Below are 19,750 nucleotides of genomic sequence, written 5' to 3'. Positions count from 1 at the left end.
ATATTAGTCAAACTTGAAGGATCAATAGAGACTTTTGCTGACAAAAATAAAAAAGGGGCAGTGAAAATTTATTTCCATTAGACTTAGAATACAAGAAAAGTAAAAGGCAATTTCTCAGGTATAAATAATATGGTATCAGACAAAAATTAGATCTACAGAAAGAAATAAAGAACACAGGGAATGGAATAGTTGAACGTAGGTTAAAAATTTTTTGCCTTATTTCAGTTGTTCTAACAACAACAGACTGTTTAAAACAAAATTATTAGCAATGTGTTGTGTTTTTATAGATTATGTAGAATGATATGTTTGAGAACAAGGAGAAAAAGGATGGAATGAGGATTTAGGGATAAACCTGGTCAGTGGGTCCTTGTGCTACATGTGAAGGGCATCGTATTACTTCAATAAAGGGCTCCAATTAATTAAAGGTATATACTATATACCCTAAGGCAATGAGTTAAAATATATAAATGTAAACATATGTATATGTGCATAATACACCATATGCCTACATGTATATGCATGTGTTCAAATGTGTAGATGGATATATACATATACACATATATATAAATACAAATCAATTCAGAAACTAAAACAGTGACCAAATACTCAAATTACCTGAAAGAAAGCAGAAGAAAAAAGAGAACAGATAGAAAACGGTAAGATGATTCAATCCAGTGTATCAGTGATCACATTACATGTGAATGGTCTGAACACGCCAGCTAAGAGTCAGAGGTTTACAGACTGGACGAACAGTAAACAAGAAGCTCCAGCAAACCGCTGTGTCAGAAACCAGCTTTAGAGACAAGACACAGACAGGTTAGAGTGGAACAGTCTGCGGAAAGATGAATCCTGCAGTTGTACTCAAAAGACAGCCAGAGTAGCTCTGTGAACACCAGACAGTGAGGTGTGCAGGAAAGCACACGTTCCCAGGACACAGGGGGATGCTCACGGCGATGAGAGGCCTGCTCCCCAGGGAGACAGGACACCTGGAGTGCACACAGCCAACACCGGAGCTTCCAAACACGCGAAGCAGAGGCTGCTGGGAGAGTGGGGCAACACAGGTCTGTCCACAACCACAGACTTTATTCCTTTCCCAGCAACTGATGGAACGGGAAAGCTGAGTATCGGTGAGGGTGTTCCTGGATCTTCTGAACACGACAGTCAGTGAGCACACCCAAACTGATCTTCATAAACTCCATCCAGGAAACAGAGAACACAGGCCTCACACGCATATGGGGCTTCCATCAAGACAGATCAGTGTTTCAGCAGAAAACGAGCCACAACAAACCTAAAAGATCAGAGTCAAAAGAAGTATGTTCTGGGACCATAAGAGAATTAAACTAGAAATCAGTAACAGAATGATACCTAGAAAATCCACCCAAAATACATGCTGGAGAGGGAGAAATTTTCCTTACCAAAAATTTACAATCAATGAGTGTAAAAAAAATGAGGGAATTAAAACCATTATCAGAACATCACAGGGATAATAGATACAGGCAAGTTCGGCCAATGAATGTTAGAACTGGTTGGTAAGATACAATCGAGAAACAGATGTTTGCCTAATGTGGAAGTTCTTCTATCCAAAACGTGCTTGTTTATAACGGAAAAAGCAGTGCTTTCACCTTCACAACTGGGCTTCATGTCATGTAAGGAGACAGAGCAGTGTTGTCACACATTATCTCTGTGCAAATCTTCCCCAAAATTCATCACCTGAGCTTAACCTTGAGAAAAAGAAAACAAATCCAAAATGAGGGCTATTCTTCACTTCCTGACCAGCACTGGTCAAGAGTCAGGGTCGCTAGAAACAAGCCCACAGGGAGGAACTGTCACTCAGGGGGAAAAAGAGAGAACGTGATGACTCCAGACACGGCGAGACTCTGCGCTGGGCCCTGGGGCAGTGGACACAGCGATGTTCACTTAGAGGTTCTGGTCACGTTAATTCTCAAGGCTGAGATGTTAACACAGACTCAGAGCTATGTGAACAGCACGTGTTATCTCTGCAAGGGCTCTGTAGTCTACAATACTCTCAAAACAAAAAGTTTAAGGAAAGAAGACAGAAAAAAAAAGAAAAGGTTAAAAAGCCCAAAAGTGACCCGTGGGGAACATATAGCAAGAGAATATGGGCGTGTGCTCAGCTGCTCAGTCCTGTCTGACCCCGGTGACTCCGTGGACTATAGCCCGCCAGGTTCCTCTGTCCAAGGGATTTCCCAGGCAAGAGTACGAGAGTGGGTCTCTATTTCCTTCTGCATAATGAGAGCACATGAACCTAAACAGAGTGATGTTTTTATTTAGTATCAGTGATGACCCGCCAATTAAGAGACAGTGATGGTCACACTGAATGAAAAAGCAAGACCAACTTACAAGCTGTTTAGAAAAAATGTATATTAAATATAAAGACACAGATGAAAAAACAAAAGTGGGAGAGTGTTTGCTATGCCAGTATTAATCCTAAAAAATACAGTGAAAGTGTTAATATTCAGGACAAAGAATATTACCAGGGAAATAAGAGAGACATGTTGTAAAGATGAAATAGATGGTAAATTCGTCAAGATGACACGATGATTTTAAATATGCACGCACCTAATACATAACAGAATCGAAAGGCAACAGAGAAAAGGGAAGATATTCCCATTTGAATGCAGAGTTCCAAAGAATAGCGAGGAGAGATAAGAAAGCCTTCCTCAGTGACCAGTGCAAAGAAACAGATAAAAACAACAGAATGGGGAAGACGGGCGATCTCTTCACGGAGATTAGATCCCAAGGGACATTTCATGCAAAGATGGGCTCAATAAAGGACAGAAATGATATGGACCTAACAGAACCAGAAGATATTAAGAAGAGGTGGCAAGAATACACAGAACTATACAAAAAAGATCTTCATGACCCAGATAATCACGATGGTGTGATCACTCACCTAGAGCCAGCCATCCTGGAATGTGAAGTCTAGTGGGTCTTAGGAAGCATCACTATGAACAAAGCTAGTGGAGCTGAAGTTGAGCTATTTCAAATCCTAAAAGATGATGCTGTGAAAGTGCTACACTCAATATGCCAGCAAATTTGGAAAATTCAGCAGTGGCCACAGGACTGGAAAAGGTCAGTTTTCATTCCAATCCCTAAGAAAGGCAATGCCAAAGAATCCTCCAACTACCGCACAATTGCACTCATCTCACACACTAGCAAAGGAATGCTCAAAATTCTCCAAGCCAGGCTTCAACAGTACATGAACCCTGAACTTCCAGATGTTCAAGCGGGATTTAGAAAAGGCAGAGGAACCAGAGATCAAATTGCCAACATCTGTTGGATCATTGAAAAAGCAAGAAAGTTCCAGAAAAACATCTACTTCTGCTGTATTGACTACACCAAAGCCTTTGACTGTGTGGATCACAATAAACTGTGGAAAATTCTTCAAGAGATGGGAATACCAGACCACCTGACCTGCCTCTTGAGAAATCTGTATGCAGGTCAGGAAGCAACAGTTAGAACTGGACATGGAACAACAGACTGGTTCCAAATAGGAAAAGGAGTACGTCAAGGCTGTATGTTGTCACCCTGCTTATTTAACTTACATGCAGAGTACATCATGAGAAATGCCAGGCTGGATGAAGCACAAGCTGGAATCAAGATTGCTGGGAGAAATATCAATAACCTCAGATATGCAGATGACACCACCCTTATGGCAGAAAGTGAAGAAGAACTAAAGAGCCTCTTGATGAAAGTGAAAGAGAGTGAAAAAGTTGGCTTAAAACTCAACATTCAGAAAACTAAGATCATGGCATCTGGTCCCATCACTTCATGGCAAATAGATGGGGTAACAGTGGAAACAGTGTCAGACTTTATTTTCTTGGCCTCCAAAGTCATTGCAGATGGTGACCACAGCCATGAAATTAAAAGACGTTTGCTCCTTGGAAGAAAAGATATGACCAAAGTGACCGCATATTAAAAAGCAGAGACATTACTTTGCCAGCAAAGGTCCATCTAGTCAAAGCTATGGTTTTTCCAGTAGTCATGTATGGATATGACAGTTGGACCATAAAGAAAGCTGAGCACTGAAGAACTGATGCTTTTGAACTATGGTGTTGGAGAAGACTCTTGAAAGTCCCTTGGACTGCAAGGAGAGCCAACCAATCAATCCTAAAGGAAATTAGTCCTGAATATTCATTGGAAGGATTGATGCTGAAGCTGAAACTCCAATACTTTGGCCACCTGATGAGAAAAACTTACTCAATGGAAAAGATCCTGATGCTGGGGAAGATTGAAGGCAGGAGGAGAAGGGGACGACAGAGGATGAGATGGTTGGATAGCATCACTGACTCAGTGGAGATGAGTCTGAGTAAACTCCGGGAGTTGGTGATGGACAGGGAGGCCTGGCGTGCTGCAGTCCATGGGGTTGCTAAGAATGGGACATGACTGAGTGACTGAACTGAACTGATGCACCCAATAATATATTTTCAAAATAAAAGAAACAAAAACAGTTAAAATAGAAAGATTATATAGACAGCTACAAAATTGTCATTAGAATTTTCAATATTCATCTGTAAGGAACAGAACAAGGAGACACAAAATCAGTAAGTAGCAAGATGACTTGAATAGCACTATCAAACAATGTGATCTAATTGAAATTAATAAAATGCTGCACGTAGTGGCAGAATTGCATTCAATTCAAATGCATGGGGAATACGCAATTTGATAACCCTTTTGTCAGGTTCTAAATCTAAAAAGAAAATAAACCAATCTGAGAATATTTGTTGACCACAATATAATTTAGAAATGAGTTATAAAAATATATCTAAAAGTATACAAATATATGAAAATCAACAACATAATTCCAACTAACCCATGTGTCACAGAAAGAAAAACAAGTATAACTAGAAAGTATATTGAAAATGAGAACACAGCATACGAAAATCTGTGCTATCTAGTTAAAATAATGCTACGTGGAAATTTCTGTCTTTACATGTTTATAATTGAAAAAAAAAAAGGCCTAAAACTGCATAAATTAAGCTTTTAGAGTGGAAAAAGAAGATCAAAATACCCAGAGGGGATAAACAGAAGGAAAGAAAGCTAAGAGTGGAAATCCTCAGACTGTACAGACATTAAAAATCCTAATGACTTATCATGAACAATTTCAGGCCAAAAAGTTTGGTGACTTCAGTGAAATAGATGAATTTTTAGAAGAACGAAAAGAATGAATCAAGACAAAATATAAAATTTGAATAGTCCTACGTCTATTAAAAGTATTAAATCTACAACAAAAAAATTTCCCACAAATAAAATGTCAAACCCAGACAGCTTCACTGAAAAATTTTATCCACATTTAAGTGTGAAATAATACAAATACTCAAATGCTTTCTTAAAATAGACCAAGGAGAACATTTATCCAATTTATGTCTAAAGGCAACATTACAATATTGCGACCACAAAATTGTTAAAAAAAAAAAAACTATAGAAAGATATCCTCCATTAAATGGAAACAAGTACTTAATAAAACATCAGCCAATGCAGTGCAGGAAATACAAAGAGAAACAGAAAGCACACGCCAAGTGGAGATTTGTCCGGGCGAGGCAAATGGGAAGGCCTGAACCCAGAGTGGGGTCTCCTTCTCAAAGAGTGCCCCCCACAAGACGTCCCTGACACACAGGCGGTCCCCGCGGACAAAAGCCATCACCACACAAGGGCAGAGTTGCAGGTCACCGTGCAGACCAGGGAGCCAGACAGGAGGGCTAGCCTGGAGGGGCCACAGTCTTCAGCTGCCGACTGGAGACTGGGGCTCCCGCCACCCCTGACCCCTGGGGGCTCCCAGACCAGCTCTTGCCTGGGTCCTGGAGAGAGGGGGGCGTGGGCACCTCACCCCCCCTCCCAGGCCTCCTTCCTGGACAAGTAGCCTCGAAGGCGGAAGCTGCCCACTGCCCTTGGGGCAGGGAGGGGGAGAGGTGTGCAAGTCCGGCAGGGAGCGAAGCTTCCAGCGCCGACTGGAGTTTCATCCTTTCCTCACTCAGACCCCGCGCCCCTGCCTCACCTGCCGGTGGTCCCAGGCTTCCTTACTTCCCAGACAGTAATTCCAAGCAAGCTGTCCAGACAGAGTGACCCTCTTCCACGCCGTATCCCTGGTGGAACGCGATTTGCAACGGAGACAAATGAGAGCGACCTCTGGGCCAAGCGCTGGCGGCTGCCCGTCACCCTGCCGGCTGGCACAGCTAACCTCATCAGCAAGTCAAAAGTGTCAAGAGCGTTAAAATTAAGGTATTAGGTCCAATTATCATGTTACAGCAATTAGGGAGGTTGTCAAGGGTGTATTCATTAGCTCAGAGAATTTCAAGGGCTCCCTCCCTGCCTACCGGAGGCGTTACTTCCTCTTCCTCTTGTGGATTAAACACTTCCTTCCAGTCTCGGTCTGTAGGGCAGCGCCAGCCGCCCTCTCCTCCTTCGACTCCGCTGGGCCCAGCTAGGCCGGGCTGAGCTCGGGTGAGGGCGTGAGGCAGGCAGGCACCAGCTCAGCGGCCGTGTCCCCACCAGTGTCCTGGATCCTGGGGGTGGGGTGGCGGGTGGTCATCAAGCCCGAGGGGCCCGGGCATGTGTGTGCAAGCAGCTGGCGCCAGCGCAGCCTCAGGCGGTCTCCGCCTGGACAGAGTGGTCACCCCAGGTGTGTGCTGGTGAATGAATGGAATCCCCGACAAGCCCCCCACTGCAAGGTGACAGCTCATGGCCCCAGTGATGCAGGCAGGGGCTTCGGTCTCCAGGGTGGGCACAAGCCCTGGCCCCTTCAGAAAGAAGCTATGCCTGGATCCCACTGCCCACCCTGTGAACATCCACGAAACTAAGGCAAGGGGTGCTCACGCGGGCACAGAACAGGGGTGCAGGTGCTATCAGTCCACCTTTTCCGAGGAGAAAACCAGTGAAGAGACAGGACGGTGCTGGTTGTCACAGAAGCTGGAGCCAAGGGTCCTCTGCGCTTCACCCGAGACCAGCACCTGGGGGCCAGCTGCAGGGCTTTTGCGTGTGTGTTTGTGGGGGTCAGCTGGGCCTGGGGCATCCCTGGCCTGGAGCCAAAGGGCCCCTTGAAGACTCAGGGATAGGGGAGCAGGAGCCGCACGGCCCAGGGCTCTCTGCCCTGTGCCCTGCTGGTCTCTTCAGCCCTGCACGTTTCATCCAATCCAGCAAAGTCCACTTCACAGCACACCGCGGGCCGGGTGTGAGTGCCCATGGAAGGCAGTGCTCCTGACGAAGAGGCGCCATCTGTCAGGCTGGGCAGGGATCTGAGAGCAACAGGAACCGCACACACAGATCCTGTGGATCTGTCTGGGATGTGGATTTGACAATGGCCCGCCCTCATGCCTTCCTGCTGCCTTCCATCTGTGGGGACAAGCAAGGTCCAGCCCTGTCACCAGATCATCAGGGACACCAGGCCTCAGGGGAGCCCCAGCCTGCCCCCGGCACCTCTGCCCGCCTCAGGCCACCCTGGGGCCACTGCCCCACCTTCCTGCCCCGTTGGTCCAGGCAAGTACTGCGTGTGGAGGGGGCTTCTCGGTCTTCACCGCACCACCAGGCTTGACTCCTGGAGGTTAGAGAGACGTAGCCAATCTGAAATGCAGTGACACAGGGGAGGGCCAGGGCGCAGCCTCCTCCTCCAGGCTCCCACGCTAGCTCCCTGTCACCCTCCAGGGCCTGCAGTCACTGCCCAGGGCTGTCACTGGCCACTCTGGGGCACAGACTCAGCCTCACCTGCTTCCACGGAGCCTGTCCCTGATTCCGAGCTCCCCGAGCTTCTGGGGTCCAGGGAACCCTCGACCGGCCTCCCGTCTCACCGTGAAGCTGAATGACCTGCTGCTCACCTTCTCTGCCTGTGGGTTCAGTTCAGTAGCCCCGGCCCCGCTCCCCAAGGTCTGCGAAAGAAGACAAGTGAACAAGTGACAAAGGTCACAGTTCACAGGAGGAAGTCGGGGAGCTTATTTTTTTTCCTCACAGATCATCTTGTCTTTACATAATGGCTTTTTTCCATTTGGGAGATTACTAAGCTAAAACTTAGTACACGAGAGATCTTTTCTTCACAAAAACAAAACCAAAACTTATTCACAAACGGAACATTTTCCATGCAATATAAGAGCTTCCTTAAATAACCCATCCCCATGGAGAAGAAACCGCCTCCTTAGAAACTGTTCTCCACCCTCCCACCCATCACCACCAGGTCAGCCCCGCCCCGCCCCCACCATCACCAGGTCAGCCCCACCCCGCCCCCCATCACCAGGTCAGCCCCGCCCCTCCCCCATCATCACCAGCTCAGGGCCGCCCCCGCATCACCACCACTACCAGGTCAGGGCCACTGTCTCCTCTGTGCTTGCCCTCCGGCCTCATCACTGAAGCATCGAGCGGGAACTGCCAAGGGGACAAGTCCCCCTCGCACAGCTAAAATTAGCTGTCAGAGGAGCTGGCATGCCTGCAGCAGCCTGGGAGGGAGGCCAGCTCTGCACAGGGTCCCGCTCAGACGGCCCGCTCAGACGGCCCGCTCAGACGTCCCGGCTCTGCCCCGCCACCACCAGCCCAAACCCAGGAGGCAGGGCCTTTGGCACAGCCTTGGAGAGGGGGCTTCTGTGGACCACCTCCTCCAAGTGCCGCGTCCCTCGCCCACCCATGAGGTCCCCACAACCGTCTGGAGGACCAATGGCTGCTGAGAAAACGTGAAGGACGGCAAACTCTTCTCTGCAGGATTCACCTGACTGCATTTCTCAGCAGGGGGCCTCCTGCGCTCTCAAGGCCATCACCCGCCCCTTCACTGCTTGCCTGCTGCAGGGATCCCCGAGACCCCGCCTCATTTCCACAGGGGAAAACGAGGGGACGCGGGCTGGAGACCAAGGGAAACAAAAGGAAGTGGGTGGCCGGGGGGAGACTCTGAGGAGCCGGGGCCTCTGGGGGGCAGGTGCACACACCTCACGGGAACCAAGAAGCGCCTTACTCCCCGCAGTGGCCTCAGGTTGCTCTCTGAACCTCTGCAGCCTGGCTCAGCCTGGCCAGCAGTCGCTTGTGCGTTGGGAGCGCCCGAGGCTCTGAGGAGCCAGGCTGCAGTCCTGTGCTGCTCAGTGCTTGGCCACTAGTGCATCCTCGCGGCCAGCCGGGGCCACCCGCACCCAGGGGGTAGAGGCAGGCATTTGTGGACAAAGCGCCTGACGCGGAGGCAGCAGGTATGTGTGGAGGCAGCAGGTGTGTGTGTGTGGAGGGTGTGCTGACAGGGAGACGCCTGCCGAGGCCCGGGGGCCTGGAGAGTCTGTGCAGCGCAGAGGGAGGCTGTGTCCAGGCCCCTCAGGCCAGTCTGGGGAGCACGAGCCCTCATGCTCCTGCCCAGGGCTGAGCCCACAGCCTCCCGGCCCCTCTCCAGCATTCCAACGGACTGATGTTTACCTTCCCTTTCCACTCAGAGCACGTTCTCACTTTTCCCACCTGGCAGCTAAGTTAGGGTTTCTGGGTCTGGGGTGTTTCCATGTTTCCAGGAAGCAGGGTCACAGCCCGCTTGGTGCTGCCAAGTGACCCCTAGCCATTCTCAGCTACGATGGGGGCAACCCACCTTCAGGGACACACGCTGCCAGGATGAGGGGACGTGAAGAGGGCTGGGGACTTGCAGACTCAGAGCTCTCTCTCCCACTCTTGTGATCCAGAAAGAACTGATCTCACAGTCAAAAAGCCTCTGCCCTGCCGCTCTGTGTCTGAGATGTAACCATCACATCGGAATCTGTTTCCTCCTCTAAATGGGGGCTACGTGGTCCCAGTCAGGCTCGGCTGAGACGATACAAGCACAAGCAGCCTCTGTGCCCGCAGTGTTAGTGTGGTAACAGCCCCACCAGGATGATCCTCGAACAAGGGCCCTGGCCCTGTGTTGCTCCTGGGGCTGGCGGCACAGGTAGGGAAGAACCAGGAAGCAGCCCCCACGAGGCCACAATCTGGAAGCACCGGTGAGAGGTGGGAGTCAAGGGCATAAAAGTTAAATATGATCGTTACCTCTAGTGACACGTGCTACAAATTACACACAAAAGGTTCAGACAGCGCCTGGGTTGGGGTGGCCTGAGTTCCAGTGGGTCTGTGGTGCTGCGGTGTCCGAGCCGAGGCCCCGCGGTCGGTCAGTTAGTGTCCGAGCCGAGGCCCCGCGGTCGGTCAGTGTCCGAGCCGAGGCCCCGCGGTCGGTCAGTTAGCGTCCGAGCCGAGGCCCCGCGGTTGGTCAGTTAGTGTCCCAGCCGAGGCCCCGCGGTCGGTCAGTTAGCGTCCGAGCCGAGGCCCCGCGGTTGGTCAGTTAGTGTCCCAGCCGAGGCCCCGCGGTCGGTCAGTGTCCGAGCCGAGGCCCCGCGGTCGGTCAGTTAGCGTCCCAGCCGAGGCCCCGCGGTCGGTCAGTTAGCGTCCGAGCCGAGGCCCCGCGGTCGGTCAGTTAGCGTCCGAGCCGAGGCCCCGCGGTCGGTCAGTTAGCGTCCGAGCCGAGGCCCCGCGGTCGGTCAGTGTCCGAGCCGAGGCCCCGCGGTCAGCGCTCCAGCCGGAGCACGTGAAGGAATCCTGCTCCAGAAAGAGCCGCTGCAGCTGGTGGACAGAAGCACCAGGGGGGTTAGGGTGGGGGAGCGGGGACCACACGGCGACTGAGCCTGTGACACTGAACGCAGCCCCGTGACCCGATGCCCCACGGGGGAGTGAAGCGGTCTAAGAGTGTCTTAGAGACTCCCATGAATTTAGGCCACGGGGGAGTGAAGCGGTCTAAGAGTGTGTTAGAGACTCCCATGAATTTCGGCCACGGGGGAGTGAAGCGGTCTAAGAGTGTCTTAGAGACTCCCATGAATTTCGGCCACGGGGGAGTGAAGCGGTCTAAGAGTGTGTTAGAGACTCCCATGAATTTAGGCCACGGGGGAGTGAAGCGGTCTAAGAGTGTCTTAGAGACTCCCATGAATTTAGGCCACGGGGGAGTGAAGCGGTCTAAGAGTGTCTTAGAGACTCCCATGAATTTAGGCCACGGGGGAGTGAAGCGGTCTAAGAGTGTGTTAGAGACTCCCATGAATTTAGGCCACGGGGGAGTGAAGCGGTCTAAGAGTGTGTTAGAGACTCCCATGAATTTAGGCCACGGGGGAGTGAAGCGGTCTAAGAGTGTGTTAGAGACTCCCATGAATTTAGGCCACGGGGGAGTGAAGCGGTCTAAGAGTGTGTTAGAGACTCCCATGAATTTAGGCCACGGGGGAGTGAAGCGGTCTAAGAGTGTGTTAGAGACTCCCATGAATTTAGGCCACGGGGGAGTGAAGCGGTCTAAGAGTGTGTTAGAGACTCCCATGAATTTAGGCCACGGGGGAGTGAAGCGGTCTAAGAGTGTGTTAGAGACTCCCATGAATTTAGGCCACGGGGGAGTGAAGCGGTCTAAGAGTGTGTTAGAGACTCCCATGAATTTAGGCCACGGGGGAGTGAAGCGGTCTAAGAGTGTGTTAGAGACTCCCATGAATTTAGGCCACGGGGGAGTGAAGCGGTCTAAGAGTGTGTTAGAGACTCCCATGAATTTAGGCCACGGGGGAGTGAAGCGGTCTAAGAGTGTGTTAGAGACTCCCATGAATTTAGGCCACGGGGGAGTGAAGCGGTCTAAGAGTGTGTTAGAGACTCCCATGAATTTAGGCCACGGGGGAGTGAAGCGGTCTAAGAGTGTGTTAGAGACTCCCATGAATTTAGGCCACGGGGGAGTGAAGCGGTCTAAGAGTGTCTTAGAGACTCCCATGAATTTAGGCCACGGGGGAGTGAAGCGGTCTAAGAGTGTGTTAGAGACTCCCATGAATTTAGGCCACGGGGGAGTGAAGCGGTCTAAGAGTGTGTTAGAGACTCCCATGAATTTAGGCCACGGGGGAGTGAAGCGGTCTAAGAGTGTGTTAGAGACTCCCATGAATTTAGGCCACGGGGGAGTGAAGCGGTCTAAGAGTGTCTTAGAGACTCCCATGAATTTAGGCCACGGGGGAGTGAAGCGGTCTAAGAGTGTGTTAGAGACTCCCATGAATTTAGGCCACGGGGGAGTGAAGCGGTCTAAGAGTGTGTTAGAGACTCCCATGAATTTAGGCCACGGGGGAGTGAAGCGGTCTAAGAGTGTGTTAGAGACTCCCATGAATTTAGGCCACGGGGGAGTGAAGCGGTCTAAGAGTGTCTTAGAGACTCCCATGAATTTAGGCCACGGGGGAGTGAACCGGTCTAAGAGTGTGTTAGAGACTCCCATGAATTTAGGCCACGGGGGAGTGAAGCGGTCTAAGAGTGTGTTAGAGACTCCCATGAATTTAGGCCACGGGGGAGTGAAGCGGTCTAAGAGTGTGTTAGAGACTCCCATGAATTTAGGCCACGGGGGAGTGAAGCGGTCTAAGAGTGTGTTAGAGACTCCCATGAATTTAGGCCACGGGGGAGTGAAGCGGTCTAAGAGTGTCTTAGAGACTCCCATGAATTTAGGCCACGGGGGAGTGAAGCGGTCTAAGAGTGTGTTAGAGACTCCCATGAATTTAGGCCACGGGGGAGTGAAGCGGTCTAAGAGTGTGTTAGAGACTCCCATGAATTTAGGCCACGGGGGAGTGAAGCGGTCTAAGAGTGTGTTAGAGACTCCCATGAATTTAGGCCACGGGGGAGTGAACCGGTCTAAGAGTGTGTTAGAGACTCCCATGAATTTAGGCCACGGGGGAGTGAAGCGGTCTAAGAGTGTCTTAGAGACTCCCATGAATTTAGGCCACGGGGGAGTGAACCGGTCTAAGAGTGTGTTAGAGACTCCCATGAATTTAGGCCACGGGGGAGTGAAGCGGTCTAAGAGTGTGTTAGAGACTCCCATGAATTTAGGCCACGGGGGAGTGAAGCGGTCTAAGAGTGTGTTAGAGACTCCCATGAATTTAGGCCACGGGGGAGTGAAGCGGTCTAAGAGTGTGTTAGAGACTCCCATGAATTTAGGCCACGGGGGAGTGAAGCGGTCTAAGAGTGTCTTAGAGACTCCCATGAATTTAGGCCACGGGGGAGTGAAGCGGTCTAAGAGTGTGTTAGAGACTCCCATGAATTTAGGCCACGGGGGAGTGAAGCGGTCTAAGAGTGTGTTAGAGACTCCCATGAATTTAGGCCACGGGGGAGTGAAGCGGTCTAAGAGTGTGTTAGAGACTCCCATGAATTTAGGCCACGGGGGAGTGAACCGGTCTAAGAGTGTGTTAGAGACTCCCATGAATTTAGGCCACGGGGGAGTGAAGCGGTCTAAGAGTGTGTTAGAGACTCCCATGAATTTAGGCCACGGGGGAGTGAAGCGGTCTAAGAGTGTGTTAGAGACTCCCATGAATTTAGGCCAAGGGGGAGTGAAGCGGTCTAAGAGTGTGTTAGAGACTCCCATGAATTTAGGCCACGGGGGAGTGAAGCGGTCTAAGAGTGTCTTAGAGACTCCCATGAATTTAGGCCAAGGGGGAGTGAAGCGGTCTAAGAGTGTGTTAGAGACTCCCATGAATTTAGGCCAAGGTGGTTCCTTAAGCGTGGGGACAAACAGCCCCAGAACCAGCTCTCCACACCGTCTACCAGCGCAGGCTGGGCTCTCAGGGACACCTTCTCTGGGACAGCCTCTCTCTCTGGACTTTCCGAGCAGCAGAGCAGCTGCAGGCCGGCCGTAAACACACGGCCTGGCCCTGTCCTCGCAGAGCCTCACCAACCATCTCGGGCTGGTGAGATGGTGCCTGAGGGCAGGAAGCTTTCAAAATTCAATTTTAGATTGTTTTCCTCCTGGAGAAACTCCTGGCTCCTTGATAAAGCTGCACCATAATCTATAGTCTTGTGCTTTGCTGGGAGATGACAAACAAAAAAAAGCAAAACACTGACTCAATGTAACAATGGCCATTACGGGAAAGGTCTGAAAGGTCAAAATCGGTATTTACAAGTTTACAAGTATTAAAAAAAAATAGGAATCAAAACACCAAGTATTCAGTAGCCAGCTTCTTAGTCGGTGTGTGGGGGGTCTCAATGTTCCAAGTCCAGGACAGCCCACATCAAAGATGCTGTGCCCCGTCCAGCCTACTCTCATCACTCCTCTTTCTCTAAAATACTGAATTTCTTTACATTGTTTCTTCTAGAGTATAGTGCAATTGTCAGTCCATCAAATGGGGAAGACAGAGACACAAAATTTAAATTTCATTTTAAGTCCAGTGAAAGGCACTTTTAACTTCTGAACAATGGATGCGTTTATGCTGTTTGAAGCCATATGTTTGGGATAATTTGTTAGAGCAGACATAGAAATGAATACAGCTACATAAGGCAGTTTCAGTAAGCTTTCTTTGAAGAGCAGACTAAACAAAGATTCGAATTTGTAACTAAATAAAGATAAAATGTTTTCTTCAGAAATCATTCAAAATGCATCCTGGAATAGACCTCACAAGGGAGGTGAAGAAGCCTTAGCCGCTTTTTTTTTTTAAATAAATGTGCTCAAATCTGATTTAGATGATTCAATTATCAAATAAATTCAAGTATGAATTTTCAAATTTAGAAAATAGCCAATATATAACTAGACATTCCCAGGTAGCCTTAAAAAGTAAACAAGCCAGAAAAACAACTGGGCAGCTGGAGCCTCTATGCTGGCCTTCTTGGGGAGGGGAGCGCGGTCTGGCTGCCAGTCACCATCCAGAGGAGCTTCCTGGGGGGCGTCCACCCCTCAGGCCCTGCCTCAGGTCTCCCAGATCCAAAGGCCACTGGTGACTTGGCTAAATCCGTTTTAACCGTACCGTCCAAGTGCCTCCTGGACACCTCAGAAGACAGATTACTTTATAAATTCTTAAAAGCACATGTGGAAGTATCAAAGTGATCATTATGACATTATTCAGTCAGTTAAGAGTACTTGGGGGAAAAATAACATGAAATAAATCTTCATTGTAAGGGCATCTTTCATTCCCAGCACGTGATTATCTGTCACTGAATCATCAGTTTTATTTTTGCGTGTGGCTAAGACTTTTCTAATTAAAGCAAAATGCAGTTTGAAGCAAGGAGCCCGTTTCTGTAGAAACGGGGCCTTCTGTCCTGCTCTGTGTAACCCCCAGTGCAGCACATCAGGACTGCCAAGGCCTCACAGGGCGAGTCCAGCCTGAGTGCTGCCCCCACCCCTGCCTGGAGCAGCTCTGACCCTCGGAGCACGGTGTGCAGAGGGGCCCTGGCAGCCCACTTTCCGCTGCTGCTGCTCAGGCCCCAGGCAGGGAGGACCACCCGATGCATGAGTCTGGCCAGGGTGGACAGTCAGGGCTGGCTGGTTTATACGGTCCCGGTGGCCGGAGCAGAGCCCTGAGAAAGCACCAGACCCCACGTGCCCCAACCTCGCAGACATGCTCACACACCGCCCTCTGCTTGGAAACTAGTATTAGGGGCACAAGCCTTTCAAATGAAGCTAGACTTGGTGTAAGTCGAGGGGGGCTGTCCCTTGTCCTGCCTGTGAGAGCTGGAGGGAGGCTGCTGGGCTCAGAGCAGAGCGCCGGGGCGGGGAGGTCCTCAGAGCACAACAGAGGCACACACCTCACCTGGGCCATCCTCTGCCCCAGGCAGACTGGGCTTCCGGCTGGGGGGGCTGATCTGCCGCTGTGTGTGTGTGAGCATACCTGAGTGTGAGTGAATGTGTGAGTATATGTGTGAGAATGTGTGTATGAGCGTGCAGAAGTGTGTGTATGTGAGTTTGAGTGAGTATGAGTGAGAATATGTGAGTGGGTAGAAGTGTGTGTGTGTGTATGGGTGTGTGAGTGTGTGGGTATATGAGCATAACTGAGTGTAAGAGTGAATGTGTATGTGTGAGAATGTGTGTATGAGTGTGTTGAAATGTGTGTGTGTGAGTATATGAGTGAGAACGTGTGAGTGGATAGAAGTGTGTGTGTGTGGGTATGTGAGCATACGAGTGTGAGTGCGAATGTATGTATGTGAGTGCATGTGTGTTGTGTGTGAGAACGCATGTGTGTAAAAGTGTGTGTATGAGTATGTGAGTGTGTGCAAGAATGAGTGTTGTGAACACCTACAATCAGCCAGACCCTGCACCAAGTAACAGGAACTCAGAAACAAGCACACTTTCTGCCCAAAGCGCTCACCCCCCAGCGTGGGACACAGATGGGAAACATGACAACACACAGTTTAAAACCTGTGTGGTCTCTTTTGGGGCCAAAGAGCAGGTGGTGGGATAGATTCACAGGGACCTGGTTGTCTGGGGGCAGGCACCCCTGCTGTCGAAGAACTGACTCATTTGAAAAGACCCTGATGCTGGGAAGGATTGGGGGCGGGAGGAGAAGGGGACAACAGAGGATGAGATGGTTGGATGGCATCACTGACTCGATGGACATGAGTTTGGGTAGACTCCGGGAGTTGGTGATGGACAGGGATCCCTGGCGTGCTGCAGTCCATGGGGTCGCAAAGAGTCAGACACAACTCAGCGACTGAACTGAACTGAACCCCTGCTGTCAGGGTTGACGTCCCCAGGGACACAGTGTCTGTTCACCCTTAAATCCACACCTAGCACTTTGGAACATCCACTATGGTGGGTGCTGGGATACAGCTGAGAACTAAACCTGTGGAAACCCTTGTCGTCAGGAGCGAACATTTCTTTGAAGAGAAGCAAAAAAGAAAGAAATGAAGAAGCCAATGTCATCAAAAGCTGGAGGATGACAACTGCTGCAGGGAAAGGCCATGGGGACAGGAGGGGGCAGGTGTGGGGAGGGGGCGCAGCCCCTTGGGGCAGAGCCTGACGGGAAGGGGGTGCGGGCTGTGGGCACACCAGAAGGACTGAGGCCAGCGCCAGGCATGCTGCGGGCCCTACGGGGACAACCTCAGCCTCCTCCTTGGGGTGGAGCCTGAAGGGAAGGGGTTGCGGGTCGTGGGCACCCCAGGACCGCCTGCAGGAAGGACTGAGGCCAGCACAGGCATGCTGCAGGCAGACAGTTCTCTGCTTTCGGCCCCGAGGGGAAAACCTGCCGCAGTCGCACTCGGGGTGGCCTTGGGAGAGGCTGGCGGGGGAGACCCTCCCAGTGAGCAGAGCTCCGAAGGGCACAGGGGTCACCCAGTCTGAGGGAAAGAGAAGGGACCTCAGCACAGAAGTGAAGGAAGTTATGGACCGCTGGGAAGGGCTGGGCCAGCTGGGCAGTGACCCAGAAGAGGCTGGGGGACTGAAGATAAGCAGGTCTTGGGCGGAGGCGCATGGTGGGCAAACGGGGCAGGTGTGATGGGAGACCTCCTGACCGGGAGCCGCTGGACGGCCAGGCGGACGCGTGGCCAGGCCCACGGATGTGCTTCTGCTGGAACAGAGGCTGCGACGGGGGTGGGGCAGCTCAGGGCTCGAGACCAGGTCCCCGGGTCCCCACTGGTGCTCTGCCCAGTACCCACCCTGCTGGCACCCGGGCCCAGCTCTGAGACCCAGTGATCGAGCAAAGGGAGCCCTCACGCCAGAACCCGCCAGCACTGGGACCAGGTGGAACAGCCTGGGCTGTCTGCCTGGCCCTCCTGTCTGCCCGGCCCCAGCCGCAGCATTTCCCAAACCCCTGGGGAGCGTGTGACTCATGGCCGAGGGTCACACACCAAGACGTTTACTTTCCAATAAAGCTGGTGACCACAGGGCTCCTGATGCGTGCACCCTACGCCACCCAGAAACCACCAGGCAAACAGCTGAAATGGACTGTTCCCATCCCGCTGCGGTGCCCATTTAAGAGTGAATCTTCCTAAGGCGGGGCGACCCCAGGAGGCAGAGCACACTTGACATTAAAGCCTGTTGCATGGTCCTGCACCCCAGCAGGCGGAGTCCAGGCGTCCAGGAGCCGAGGGGCAGGGCAGAACGTGGATGGGCTGATGATCTGGGGCCTCTGCCTCCAGTTCCCAGAACTGAGGACTGAGGGGCCCAGCAGCCTGGGTCTCTCAAAGGCTGGGCTTCTCAAGGGACAGAGTGAGAATCCCACCGGCCTGTCTGCCGAGACTGCCACCAGGCACTTGGGGCCTCGTCTTCAGGGACCCGTGTTCCCCCATCAGGCACGGGCAGAGCTGCAGTTGCACAGCGAGGGGTTGCCTGGGTGGTCCACTGGGATGCCTCCAGGAGGCACCACTCTGCCCAGTTTTGGTGGAAATGGGGAAGGGCAAGAACTGAGTGCCAGAGTGCAGAGCTGCCGAGCGAGGCGGCCAGTGGAGCAGCAGGGGCAGCGGGGGGAGTTGGGGGACAGGAGCCCACACCGGGGCCGGATGCCCAGGCCCTTCCACCCGTCCTCCGGTGTTAGGGTCCCTCCAGTCAGAGGACCGCTGGGCGCGGATGAGGACGGAACAGGTCTCTGACAGCAGGAGTGACTCCAGCTTTCAAGGGGTTTCTCTGGTGGGAGGGCACGAAGAGGGCGGACAAGGGGGCAGAGCTGGGGTCTCCGGGGTAGAGGCGGCTGGGGGGGCTCACTCCCCCTCCTTGGCCTCCTCCTCACCTTCCCCAAGTCCTCAGCGTGTGGGAAGACGCCACCTCGATGTCCACAGCGGGAGCAGGAGACGTGTGAGCCAACTCAGAGCCGTGGGCTCACAGAGGTGCAGCTCAGGCAGCAGAGACAGTGAGGACCCCGCACGTGGACTCGAGCCCCAAGTCCACCGGCCACTGAGTGGACATCCGGCCAATGACTCAGCCTCTCTGGGAACTGCATTCCTTAACAACAAAAAGTGAGTGATGAAACCAGCCGTGTACAATTCCTTTGCGATGAAGATCAGAAGGGAAATGTGTGAACATATTTGAAAGTGAAAATGTTAGTCGTTCAGTCCTGTCCAACTGTTTGCGACCCCATGGACTGCAGCCTGCCAGGCTCCTCTATCCATGGGATTCTCCAGGAAGGAATACTGGCTGAGTAGCTGTTCCTTCTCCAGGGGATCCTCCCAACCCAGGCATCCAACAGAGGTCTCCTGCACTGCAGGCAGATTCTTTACCATCTGAGCCAATACCATTCTAGAATATTCTCCTTCCCTTTCCAGCCCCAGGCACTCCAAATTTTAAAAGCCTTGGGAGTTTCCTATTGAAACCACCTTGAATCTGAGAGCTAAAAAAAAAGAAAGACATTCCAGTGACTTACAGGGTGGGTGAGAGAGAGACTGGGAATACCTGACGAGGTTTCAGCATGTGGGAGACGATTCCAAGTGCCCGGCAGGAAACAGGATCTTCAAGTCTCATGGTAATGTGTGTTTGCTATTTTTAAAATTCTACCTGACATATAACTAGAGAAAAGTTCACATTGCAACAAGGAAAACATAGGTTAAGGAGAAAACAAAAATCACCTTATGTAAGAGCAGAGTGAGGCCCTGAAGATCCCTGAGACAGCTTGGGAAGTTCCTGCTGCAGAGCATCTGTAAAAAGAGAAAAAGGCAATTTTCCTGGAGCAGGAGGAAGGCTGCGTGAGCAGGTACTGTCCACGCCTATGCTGGGGACACCAGGAGCAAAGGGGAAACACGCTGGAGCAGCAGAATGATTTCACTGTTTACACAGTTAGTTCTAACTCGTTTAGATGAGTTCTCAACTTTGCCTCCGCACAACTACTTGAAATAACTTATAGATTAAAGGCAATTTCTAACTTGGACTTGGGTTGGAGGGAAAGACTGGGTCATGATGCTGACCAAAGTTTCAAGACTTGGTCCTCTTCTTGGAGTGCAGAAGGGCCTGTCTGCTCTCTGCAGGCCTCGTCCCCTAAAGGCTTGGTCCCACAGAGCAGCAGGGAGCCCCTCACCCTGTGAGCACCACCTCCCTGACCGTCTCTTTCTTAGAATCCGAGTGGCATGATGCTAAACCCTTCTG

The 19,750-nt window shown here is 51.5% G+C and overlaps 1 long non-coding RNA gene across 2 annotated transcripts; it reads right to left on the bottom strand.

Moving 5' to 3' along the window:
• Nucleotides 1–1,064: 1,064 nt before the first annotated feature.
• LOC145527342 (uncharacterized) lies at nucleotides 1,065–19,717 on the bottom strand. Of its 2 annotated transcripts, XR_014069692.1 has the most exons (10): nucleotides 19,573–19,717; nucleotides 19,237–19,305; nucleotides 18,405–18,616; nucleotides 7,720–7,880; nucleotides 7,474–7,552; nucleotides 6,835–7,350; nucleotides 6,336–6,524; nucleotides 6,043–6,194; nucleotides 1,623–1,721; nucleotides 1,065–1,288 (listed from the first exon to the last, which is right to left on the bottom strand). It is a non-coding gene; the product is annotated as an uncharacterized LOC145527342 (long non-coding RNA). The 2 variants fall into 2 exon arrangements; XR_014069693.1 differs by lacking the exons at nucleotides 1,065–1,288; nucleotides 1,623–1,721 and adding an exon at nucleotides 5,291–5,725 and having other exon boundaries at nucleotides 6,017–6,199; nucleotides 6,873–7,350; nucleotides 18,405–18,608.
• Between the last annotated feature and the right edge of the window lie 33 nt (nucleotides 19,718–19,750).

Source organism: Giraffa tippelskirchi, chromosome 11 (assembly GCF_054371585.1).
Source record: "Giraffa tippelskirchi isolate mGirTip1 chromosome 11, T2T-mGirTip1v1.2.pri, whole genome shotgun sequence".
Lineage (NCBI taxonomy): Eukaryota > Metazoa > Chordata > Mammalia > Artiodactyla > Giraffidae > Giraffa > Giraffa tippelskirchi.
This window is presented reverse-complemented; position numbering and strand designations above follow the sequence as displayed.